At 46.5% G+C, this 11,514-nt stretch overlaps 1 pseudogene; it reads left to right on the top strand.

The window, feature by feature from the left end:
• The window catches only part of LOC101645675, a 19,779-nt pseudogene extending 9,700 nt beyond the window's left edge, over positions 1-10,079 (top strand).
• Positions 10,080-11,514: the final 1,435 nt, after the last annotated feature.

The following is an 11,514-nucleotide window of genomic DNA, read 5'->3' as shown; positions in this document are numbered from 1 at the left end:
AAAGGAAAGCATGCCTCTCTTGTCCCACACATCTTACTGACCTGACCTTAATCCATGCAACTTCTTTTTGTTTCATGAATGAATGGAAAAACAGAGACTTGACAATGTAGAAGGGTGAAGAAAAAACTGAGGGAGGTGCTTTTAGCCATCCAAACAGATGAGTTTGAAAAGTGTTTCCAAGAAGGAAATCACAGACTTGACAAATGTATTAAGTGTCATGCAGAGTACTTTGAAGGTTATAAGATTGTTTGGGAGAAAAGAATTAAATACATAGCTTTGGGAGTGGAGGGGATCCATTGGAGTGCACCCCCTTGTATCTTATCTATGCTTAAGGTGTTCTTAACTGAAGAGATGGACGGGCTTGATTCCTTTTGAAGTGACTCTATGATTTAATAAAACTGTGGCTTAACTCTTTGCTGGTGTGTGTGTTGCAAGGGGAAGCCTGCCCCTAGCACATCACCATGGGACCGGTAGGCGCAATTGTACAGCGATAATAAGTAAAGATTATAGTAAAGTCATAAAGAGCATGAGAGATAGAAGAGAGATTGAAATAGTGGAGTCAGAAACAATTCATAATAGCAGTGCTCTCCTCATTCTCACTTGGTGGTCCACGTGGAGAGAGGGAGATGTTTAATGCTAACCAAGGCTTTTATATTCTCTGGGAACATGCAAGCCCCCTAATTACAGGTGAAGACCTACGTCACAGGAAGGGGTTGTGCTATAGATAATACAGTAATGGAAGGGGGTGGTCTAGGGGTATACACGCAATAGGAAGAGGGGGGAAGGGGGACAGCGGTGGGTGTAAGATATGGAATTAATAATCATTTATCATTTATCAAGGGGACACAAGGGTGGGAAGTGGGGAGAGTGGGTAAAAAGAGGGACTGATACCAAGGGCTCAAATAGAATGTAAAACATTTAGAAAATAATGATGGCGACATATGTACAAATATGCTTGATACAATTGATGTATGGATTGTTACAAGAGCTGTAAGAGCCCCCAGTTAAATGGTCTTAAACCAAAAAAATTTTTTTAACTTTGTTAAAAAGGTGGTCAAGTGAGAGAAATAATTGGAAGGAATCTGAGAGAGTGTGTTACGTGCTGAAAAGGGTTAAATAAATTGAAGCACCAGGTGATAGGATGATACCGGGAAGTAATCAAGTTTGTTTGTTTGCTTCCTTTTTGTGTCCTGGGGGGAAAAATAATGATGCTAAAAATATGGCAATGTTACCTCTACACAGAATAACGTTGAAAACGCCTAGAGAATTTGCTATCTAGCAGGCATTGTGCCAGACGTGTCTGATGTGTCATCCTATCTGCCCCTCAGACATCACTGGAAAGTCGATTACGACCCATCTTCTAAACCACGGGACGCAGGCTCTGAGAGTCAAGAACTTCCCCAAGGTCACACAGCTGGAAACGAGGGCCACAGATGGCTGTTATTGTTCCTTTCTTCTTTCCTTCCCGGAGACCACAGCACAGGGTGGAAGACCTTTCTGAAGGGATCGATGTTTGCATGTTTTGATCATTTGGTCTTGTCATGAGAGGGAAAACAAGAGGCGGAACTGAAGAGGTGCCGGTGTGCAAGATGCTGTGTGAGGCTCACGGAATCTGCCACAGCTGCTTCTGAGGCAGGAGACGTGTCTCCTCCCGGCTGTTTGTGGCTTTGGTGCAAACTGTTAGAAAGAGAATATCCAGCATAACCGATGCCTCCAAGCACAATTCCACAGCTCCGTCCAGCATGTGCTTTGTGACCTGCAAAACACGTGCCCTGCTTTCAGTGTCTGTGGTAGTCTGGGTTGACTAGAGAAATAAATCCAGTGACACTTACAGTGGAAGAGAGAGCTTTAGATCAAGAGGTAATTATAGATCAAGCAAACATCCTGCAGGGGAAGACCAGCCCCACACAACTAATCAAGGGTTCAATAGGTGCAATTGTATGGTTTAAAAAAAATCGCTATATATATCTATATAATAAAGTGATAGAGAATAAGGAGAAATAGAAGAGAGATTGAAATAATGGAGTCAGACACATTTCATGGTAGCATGCTCACCTCAGCCCCGCTTGGTGGATGGGAGACTGGAGGGCAGGAGAGAGGGGGAGGGGGAGGAGGACAAGGGGAAAGGGAACAGGGAGTGAGGACTGGGGGAGCATGGAGAGAGGGGAGATCTTTATTACTAACCAAGGCTTATATATTTGGGTGGGGGGGGGCGTGCAAGCCTACTAATCACAGATAAAGACATGTCACAGGAAGGGTTATATAGCACTATAGGTTATACAGCAATGAGAGGGGGACATCTAGGGATATACAAGCAATAGGAAGGGGAAAGGTAGGGGACATCCAATAAACTGCTATATATAAAGTTGACATGACACGTTATAACTACCACAGTGTCCCTGGCAAACTCTGTGACTCTTCCCCCTCCCACGAGCCCAGTCGCTATGTTCTTTCTGCTGCCCTCCCTAAGAAATCCACTTTCAGCTCCCAGCTGGCCAGCCAGGGACCCCTTTCAGCGAGAATGCTGACTGAGTCTCCAAGAGCTGCATTTCCTTGGCAGCTGCTTAGTATGGGATTGTTCAAGTCTGATTGGACAACTGACAGGATGGGCAATCGAGTTCTTTGGAGTGGACGTCCAGCGCGGGGACATTTGCTCCTGACTTGGTTTGGGTAGGGAGAGAGGTTGTGCTGGCTTCTCTGAGACAGAGTTCTAGGGCCAAGCTGATGACTATGAAGTGACCCAGGTTCTACCTGAGCTGTGCGGAGGGAAGGGAAGTGGAAGAAGCACAGGGGGGTCTAATGAAACTTTGGGCTCAGTGGACAAGGTACAATCTAGAAATTCAGAAAATTCCTAATCACAACCACCATATCCAAATTCGTATCTAGCTATCTTCAATGTTTCTGCCTAGGTTTGATAGGGTCCTGCAAACATCCCATGACCACCTCCAAACTCTTGACTTCTCTCCCCAATGCAGCTGTTCCTTCCCTCATCCCGATCTCATCAAGGGTCCTGGCCCCCCGTCTCTTACATCAGGAATCCTGGCTGTGCTGTGGTGCGGAGTTAAGGGGCAGAGACTGCAGAAAGGAAAAGGAAAGATGGACTAGAATTCTGGTCTTCCACTTATTGGCTGAGTGCTGTGAGACAACAACCATACCCTCCCTGTTTCTTGGTCTATAAATTGCAGAGAATAAAGCAGTACCTTTAAGATTGCTTGGAGGTACAATGGTTACTTTGGCATCTGTAGTATAGGGAGTGCTGATCAACATTAATTGCTTGTTCAGGTTGTCTTATACTCACCACCTTGCTTGCTGAAAGTGAGGAGGACTGGAAGCATTTCTTGATGAAGATCAAGATTTTCAGCCTTCAATATAGATTACAACTCAGTGTAAAGAAATGAAAAATTCCCACAAAGAAACCAGTAAGTAACACCACGAAAAACAGAGAAAAGACTGAAGTTTTCAAGCGTTTCACCTAGTTTGGATCCACAATCAATAGGCATGGAAGCAGCAATCAAGAGATCCAACGATGCATTGCAGTGGATAAATCTGCTGTACACGACCTCTTTAAAGTATTAAAGAACAAAGAAATTTCTCTGAGGACTTAAGTGCCTGGTTGATTACAGAAATTAATCCAGTGACACTCAAAATTTGTAAAACAGAAAAAATAAAGAGAGAGCTTTAAATCAAGAAGTACCTACATATTTTAAAAACATCCAAGCCCAGTACAACTCAAGTCCATAAGTCTAATACTAGTCCCTAAGTCCCTCTTCAGACTCACGCAGCCGCATGCAATGATGCTGGATGTAGGACTATCACAGCCTGGTGGGTACAAAGCCACGGGGATCCAATGGCGATGGAAGCCTCACAGGGCTCTAGCAGCTCTCAGAGGGACCCACAGCCGAAAGGTGAAGACAGAGAAAGAGAGAGGCTGGCCTCCAGCAAGCTATGCATCTCAGTCACTCCTCCATGTGAGGTCATTGGCTCTCAATCAACTGATTGACAGGCTAAGCCCCACCCCTACACTTTTATGTATCTTCAAGTTGACGTGAAATTCTGTAACTGCCACACCATGATATTGTCACAGGGTCACATGCATGTGAAAGTTGAGCACTGAAGAAGGAGGATCAAAGAAGAGGTGATGCATTTGAATTGTAATGCTGTTGAGAATATTAAAAGTACCATGGACTCCCAAAAGAACAGATCTGTCTTGAAACAAGTACAGCCAGAATTCTCCTTAGAAGCAACGCTATTTCATCTCACATACTTTGGACACGTCATCAGGAGAGACTCGTCTCTGGAAAAAAGCACTATGCTTGGTAAAGTCGAAGAACAGTGAAATAAAAGAAATGAAATGACACAGTGGCTCTGCAACAATGAGACTCAAATACAACCATTTTAAGTATAGCTGGGGACCGGGCAAAGTTTAGTTCTCTGGTACATGAGGTTACTCTGAGTCAAAACGTACTTGATGGTGCCTCACAACAAGAACAACGACAACGCACTAGCAGTTTCTCTCAGTCCTAGAGAGGTAGGCCATGTGTGTTAGGCCTGGTTGACCAGAGCAATAAATCCAGTGACACTCATAATTGGTGTTTTCCTGGAGAACACCAATTCTAATGACAGTTGTCAGGCTTTGTCCACAGATAATGTGATGGCTGGTGGATAGTCACAAGCTAGGCAGAGCAGCAGAATGAGAAAGGTGTGCACAGTTCACATGTGGGGACATGACCTTCCCAAACATCGACCTTGGGCCTGAGTGTTTCTTGGAGATTTAGGAAACTAAATGAGGTCCTAGGTCACCCAGATTCTCCATGACAAATAGAGCTGCCATCAGGCCAAACGGTGAGCGTCAGCCAGACTCAGAGTTCCTCCATCAAAACCCTCTTTGTGCACATGGGGAAACTGAGGCAAGAGGAGACAAGATCTGCTCGATAACATTCAGTAGATTAGGAAGAATTCTGGGATCGATAATCAGTTGTCTTGACTCCAAGCCCACTGGTCCATGAGAGCCCACGTTTACACAAGTTGCAGTACATCGCCCTAGGCCAGTGGCTCTCTTCTCTGGCTACACAGCCCACACAGCTGGGAGCTTGAGGAAGACGCCTCACCTCACTCCAAGCACGACTCCCAAAGGGAGAGGAATCATCCTAAGGAGGGCCTCAGGCGCCTTCTGTTGGCTTGGCCATACTTCAGATCTGTGACAGAGGGCTCACGATTCCTCTCCAGGAGATTGTCTTTCATCTTCTCACCAATCATCTGACCAATTGTTGCCGAACTGGCGATCTCCTCTACAGACTGTGGTCTGCCCTCAGCGCCCAGTGATTGTGGATTCGGTAGCCGTAGCCCCCCACTACATCCCCATTACACCACTGTCCCGTTCAGACAGAATGATGCCCTGGAAGAGCTGGCAGGGCAAACCAACCTGGGTAACAGAAGAGAGAGCTGTTGAAGGCTACAGGTGGAGGTGAGAGAACGAAACAAGAAAATACGATCAAAGTAGCAACCAACAGTTGCGTTTTTCCTTTCACAACTGCGGTCAGAGGAGTCACGGATTTTGCCCTGTTTACATTCTATGATATCAGGAATAGTTTTTTCATGTCAGTGAATTCTGTGCTTGTCCATAGCATCCATAGAAAATAAGCTGTCCCTGTATATCATTTAATTAACCAAACTCCCCTATTGTTGGGCATTTAGGTATTTGAAATTAGAACATATTTGTTCATTTTTTACACTTGTGTCATTCCAAAAGGACTGGTATTCGTTTCGGTATGTGCTAGGTTTCAGACATTATACTCTATTTCTTTTCATATTGTTGTTGTTAAGTGTCAGAAAGTCGATGTAGAACAGAACAAAAGAACACCTGGGTCTTGTGCCGTCCTCACGTTGTTGTCAGGTTTGCGTCCACTGCTGCAGCCACTGTACCAATGGATTTGTGGAGTTTCATCCTCTTTTTCACTGCCGGTCTACTTTACCAAGGATAATACCGTTGTCTTTCATATTATTTGAACACACAACATTTTGGTGCATTGACCAGGAAGCCACTATGTCTTGATGCCTCCATGGGGCAGCTGCTCCTACAAGTATGGGATGTCCAGGAGGAGCTCCCCTGATGATTTCCAGGGTCCCAGACTCATCCCTTCCCAGTTGAGTGGCCGCCCAGGGATGCTGGAATTCCCCTTAAGTCTCCTGCCTGGAAGCTCTGGAAGGGAATCTGTGAGGCCAGTCTCACCCGTTTGACTAGGAAGGGCATCAGGCCCTTCTCAGCTGGATGTCACTTGAAAACCTGGTAAACTGGTTACGTTGGCTGCTTGTCTTCTTTTAGACCGCCGCTTTTTAACAAATCTGGAAATTTGGTTAGCCATGGCTGTGTGTCTTTTTGTGTAACTTGGTCAGCCTGGTCATTTTCCGTGTGTGTGTGTGTGTGTGTGTGTGTGTGTGTGTGTGTGTGTCCTGGTGTCCCACCCTCACCCCAAACTTTTCTGTCATTATGTCTTCTTCCTCTCCTCCCTCCCAGTGACTGGTTGCTGTCTGCTGGCCTCACAGGCACAGACGTGGCTGACTGGACAGCTGGACAAAAGCTTCATTTCGTTGTTATGCTTTGATTGGCAGGTTTTAATTGTTGGCTAAAAGTAGATGAATTTTAGACAGGACAAAACGTTTTTGTTTTATAAATTTAAAACCTTGTGTGGTGTCTTTTGAAAGACATCGGGTGGTGTTAGTTACAGACCTGGGGTTTGGGTGGAATACGTGAACAGATTATTCATCTAACCTACCAGGGCTCAGAAGGCTTGTTTGGGATTACTCTATCCGGGACTGTGGTTTTGTTTACATGATTGCAGTGCTGGTTAAAATAATTGAGCGGTCAGACTTTGCAGTTTGCATTGCTTAGATTTTCTGTTGGGGGTTCTTTCACAAGACATTTACAAGTTCAGGCCCATGACTTGGGACTGTACTAGACTGGGTGGAAGACTTGTTTCAGCAAGGAGCTTTGTATGATTTTGACCAATTAGAAATTTGTTTGTACGCATTCCTTTTATTTTATTTTATTTTATAAGGAGGAAGAGACAATGGGAAATATTCATTTGAAAGGAAAGACACCTCCACCCCTCCCATGCATGTTCATTACTTTTAGAAAAGCTTATATGGGGGATTATGGAGTTAAATTAAGTCCTGGCAGACTCCACATTTTTTGTGAATTAGAGTGGGCCACCTTTGGAGCAGGGTGGCTTGAACGTGGAATGTATCACCCCCACATAACTCTAGCTGTCTTGAGCCACGTGACTGGAGACCCAGGGCACCCAGACCCATTGCCCTACATCGATGTTCAGTTGTTCCAGAATCCCCCCGACTGACTTAAGGAATGTGCCTTCCAAGCAGGAGCGTGTGTTCTGTCACCAACCTCGCAGCCAATGGGAATGGGGGAAAGGACCAAATCCTTCGGACCCTCCGCAACCCCGCTTCTCCCAGTTCCAGGGGGCAATGGCCACCCACCCACTTATGCCCGGTCCCCTCAACAAAACGCAGCGCCTTGAGGGGGGTAAAGCAGAAATCCTTTCCCCCATCATACCCAGAGTAAGACCCCTCTGGGAGACCCCATCCACCCTCTCTGGAAGGCTCCCCCATCCAGGAGAGAGCCAAATGGCAGGCTTTCTATGGTGCATCCTCCTTTCCTCCCCAGTAATTTATACAACTGGAAGGATTAGTACCGCCCTCTTCTAAGAAGCCTCAAGCCTTGGTAGGCCTCTTAGAGTCTGTTTTTCAAACCCATAGGCCCACCTGGGATGATTGTCAACAAATTCTGATCCTGTTGTGCACTGCAAAGGAAAGGACCGTATACGCCAAGAGGCACAAAAAGCAGTATTGGGCCCCCGGGGAAGAACTACCAAGGAGAATCAAGATCAGTTGGAGAAAGCCTTCCTCTGGATCGGGCCTAATTGGGACCCCAATACCTCAAAGGGCTCAAGACCCTGTTAGATTACCAATAGTTCTTGCTTGCTGGTATCAAAGGAACTACTAGGAATCTGACCAATCTTTCCAAAACCACAGCCATCACTCAGCTGGACACAGAGTCCCCTGGTGCATTTTGGGAAAGGCTTGTCAAGGCCTATCGGACTTACACCCCTACAGATCCAGAGGTCCCAAACTTGGCTTTTGTAACTCAATACGCCCCAGATAGTAAAAGAAAATTACAAAAGCTAGAAGGTTTTGAGGGCAAATTTTTGACTGAACTGGTGAAAATAGCTAGGAAAGTTTATAATAACAGACCTGCCAAGTGAGGTAAAGCGAAAGGCCATGGCAAGGGTTATACTAACAACCCTGAAGGAATCTGACAGCCCTGCAAGAGGGATTAATAGACAGGAACACACTTAAGGCTAACTTCCAAAACGGGAATCCTTTAAACAGGGCTCCATGTGCTTATTGCTAGAAAAGAGCCATTGGAAAATTGAGTGCCCCTAAAAGAAAGAAAGCTAGCAAAGCACCCCCTGTTCTCGATAATTGAAGCCCTCAGGAATAGGGGAGCCCAGACTCATTTCCCTTAAGCCCCCAAGAGCCCTGGGTAGCAATGAAAATAAGGGACAAACCTGTTAGTTTTTTAGTAGACACAGGAGCCACCCATTCCATCTGAACCTCACCTTTGGCACCATTGTCCTCGGACTCCATTGTAGTCCAAGTAGCCACAGGAAACCCTCCTGGTGTCACTGGACCACTCAAAGGACTGTTAACTTGGGTAACTACACAGAAACCCATTCTTTCATTTTAATGCCTGACTGCCCATACCCACTGTTGGGCTGTGACCTACTTCAGAAACTCTGGGCCATGTCTCCTTCAAGGATGAAGGGGCTTGCTTGTCAATCCAACTTCCCACTATCTTGTTAACCTGCCCTCTGTCTGAACCTGTTACCGGCCAAGGCACCACAAGGGGTTGCACCTGACAAGTGTTTGGAGTCCACCAAGTTAACTTTTCCCAGGGTATGGGCAGAGGCAAACCCTCCTGGTTTGGTCCATCACCCCCAGCCATCGTACAACTCAAGGCAAGTGCCTCACCAATCCAGATAAAATGGTATCCCATGCCCCAAGAGACGAAGGCGGGAATCACTCCACACATTATTTGACCCCTGGCTTTGGGAATTTTAACCAAGTATCAGTCTGCATGGAACAACCCTCTGCTGCCAGTAACCACGGCTGGCACTAAAGATTAGTGCCCTGTCTGGGACCTATGGAAAGTAAGCAAATGGGTAGAGACTATACACCCCACCATCCCCAACCCATATGCTCAAAATGTTAAGCCTTTTGGCCCCAGGTGTCAATGGTACACAGTGTGGGAGTTAAAGAATTCTTTTTCACTCCCTTGGCCCCAGTTAGTCACCCTATTTTTGCCTTTGAGTGGACAGACCCAGAGGCAGGGGTGGCTGGGATATTAACCTGGATCTATCTCCCACAAGGGTTAAAAAATCCCCCCACCCTGTTCAATGAGGCTTTGAACCTAGACCTGGCAGCCTTCAAGACTCAATGGCCTCAGGGTACTCTACTTCCACATGTGGATGATCTTTTGCTGGAGGCTGATGACCAAACTACTAGTAGGCTGGACACCAAACGCCTCTCGGCCTGCCTGCAGGAACTGGGCTACAAGGACTCTGCTAAAAAAGGCCCAGGTAAGCAAACAACAAGTTACTTACATGGGATACACCTGCTTTAAGGGACAGAGCGTCTTGTCCAGTGTCAGCCATCACAGCCATCCCCATGCCTCCCACCAAGTGACAGGTGAGAGAATTCTTGGGAACTGTTGGCTATTGCAGACTGTGGATTTGGGCTTTGCAGAAATAACCCTTTTATCAAGCCACAAAAGGAAATGGGACTTTGGAATGGGTAGACCCTAACAGAGGGCCTTGTCAGACTTAACGAAGACTCTAGTGCTTTTCCAGCTCTTCCCCTCCCATAAGTCTCTAAACCCTCCCTTCTTTTTCTGCATGAGAGGTATGGAGTGGCCAGGGCAATCCTCACTCAAAAATTGGGACCCTGGGGCTTCCCAGTTGCCTCCCTGTCTCCCAGATCCTATGGCATCTGGATGCAGCCACTAGCAGTGGTAGCCACAGCCCTGCTAGTCCAAGATGCTGACACACTGTCCATGGGGCAAAACTGGCTGTGTTGGCCCCTCACTTGGTGGAAACACGACTCTGAAATCCACCTGACCGATGGATAACAAATGCGTGAATTACCGAACGTCGGGCCCTTCTGTTGATCAACCTCAAATAAGGTTTATAAAGGACTCTTTTAAATCCAGCCCCCCATTTGCCAGCAGCAAAAACAAACCATAACTGCACAGAGGTGCTTAAATCAGTCCACATGGCAAGACCAGACCTCACAGATGTGCCTCTCCAGGATGCCAAGGTTGAGATGTTCATGGACGGAAGCAACTTCATCAGTAATGGCACCAGGTATGTCAGGGATGCCGCTGTTTCTCTAAACCCAGTGGTTTGGTCAGCACCTCTGCCGTGCAACACCCCAGCCCAGAAAGCCGAGCTGGTGGCTCTGACAGAGACACTTCGCTGGGTAAAAGTAAAGTGAGGATTCATTTTTATGATAGTATATATGCATTTGCCACAGATCAAGTGCATGGCGCCATCTACAGGGAAAGGGGCTTTTAACTTCTGCAAGAAAGGAAATCAAAAACAAGGTAGAGATGCTTGTCCTGTTGGAAGTCATATGGCTACCAGCAGGCACCAGAGGGCAATTCAAAGGCAACCAGGTGGAATCTGAAAGCTGGTGAAAAGGCCAAACAGGTGGCCATGTTGGACCCTCCCAAGCTGGAACTAACATTAGTGCTTCTGCCAGAACCTCTCTTACCTCAACTATCTCATTACACCGAAGAAGAAATCGCTTGGACCAAGAACAACTTAGCCGTGGAGAAAGCCACAGGTTGGTGGACTCTCCCAGACAGTAGGACCATGTTTCCCGAGGCATTAGGTAAGTCAGTAAAACAACAAAAGCACCAAGCAACACATTTAGAAAAACAAACTTGGTGAGTTACTCAGGAATCAGTTTTATATCCCAAACTTAAATAGTATGATTAGCAGACTAGTATCTAGATACACCACCTGGGCCCAGATAAATGCTCGCTCTTCAGTCCCTGAACAACCTGGAGTGGGATTCGAGGAACTGATGCCAGGGGAACACTGGGAACTAGACTTTACTGAAATCAAACCCCCCAGCCAAGGGGTACAAATATTAGCTTTTGCTAGTTGACACCTTTTCAGGATGTGTAGAGGCCTTCTCGAGCCATCACCAAACTACCATGGTCACAAAGAGACTTTTAGAAGTGATCCCACCTGCCCCTCCCCCAAGAAGAATTTATTTCAAAGGATGGCATTGAATCTGCAGCTCCGAGAGAGGGACATATCTGATCAGAGCTCACGGGAGGAGGAGGAGGAGAGTGGAGCACATCCTGGCCCACCAGGCCTTGAGGACAATGTTCCCGATTAGAGCAGCCAGTCCACAGAGAGGACCACATGGCCG

Source organism: Echinops telfairi, unplaced genomic scaffold, assembly GCF_000313985.2.
Source record: "Echinops telfairi isolate 266 unplaced genomic scaffold, ASM31398v2 ScPeMD7_7417;HRSCAF=8455, whole genome shotgun sequence".
Classification (NCBI taxonomy): domain Eukaryota; kingdom Metazoa; phylum Chordata; class Mammalia; order Afrosoricida; family Tenrecidae; genus Echinops; species Echinops telfairi.
The sequence above is the reverse complement of the archived record's forward strand: the minus strand, read 5'-3'. Positions and strand labels throughout refer to the sequence as shown.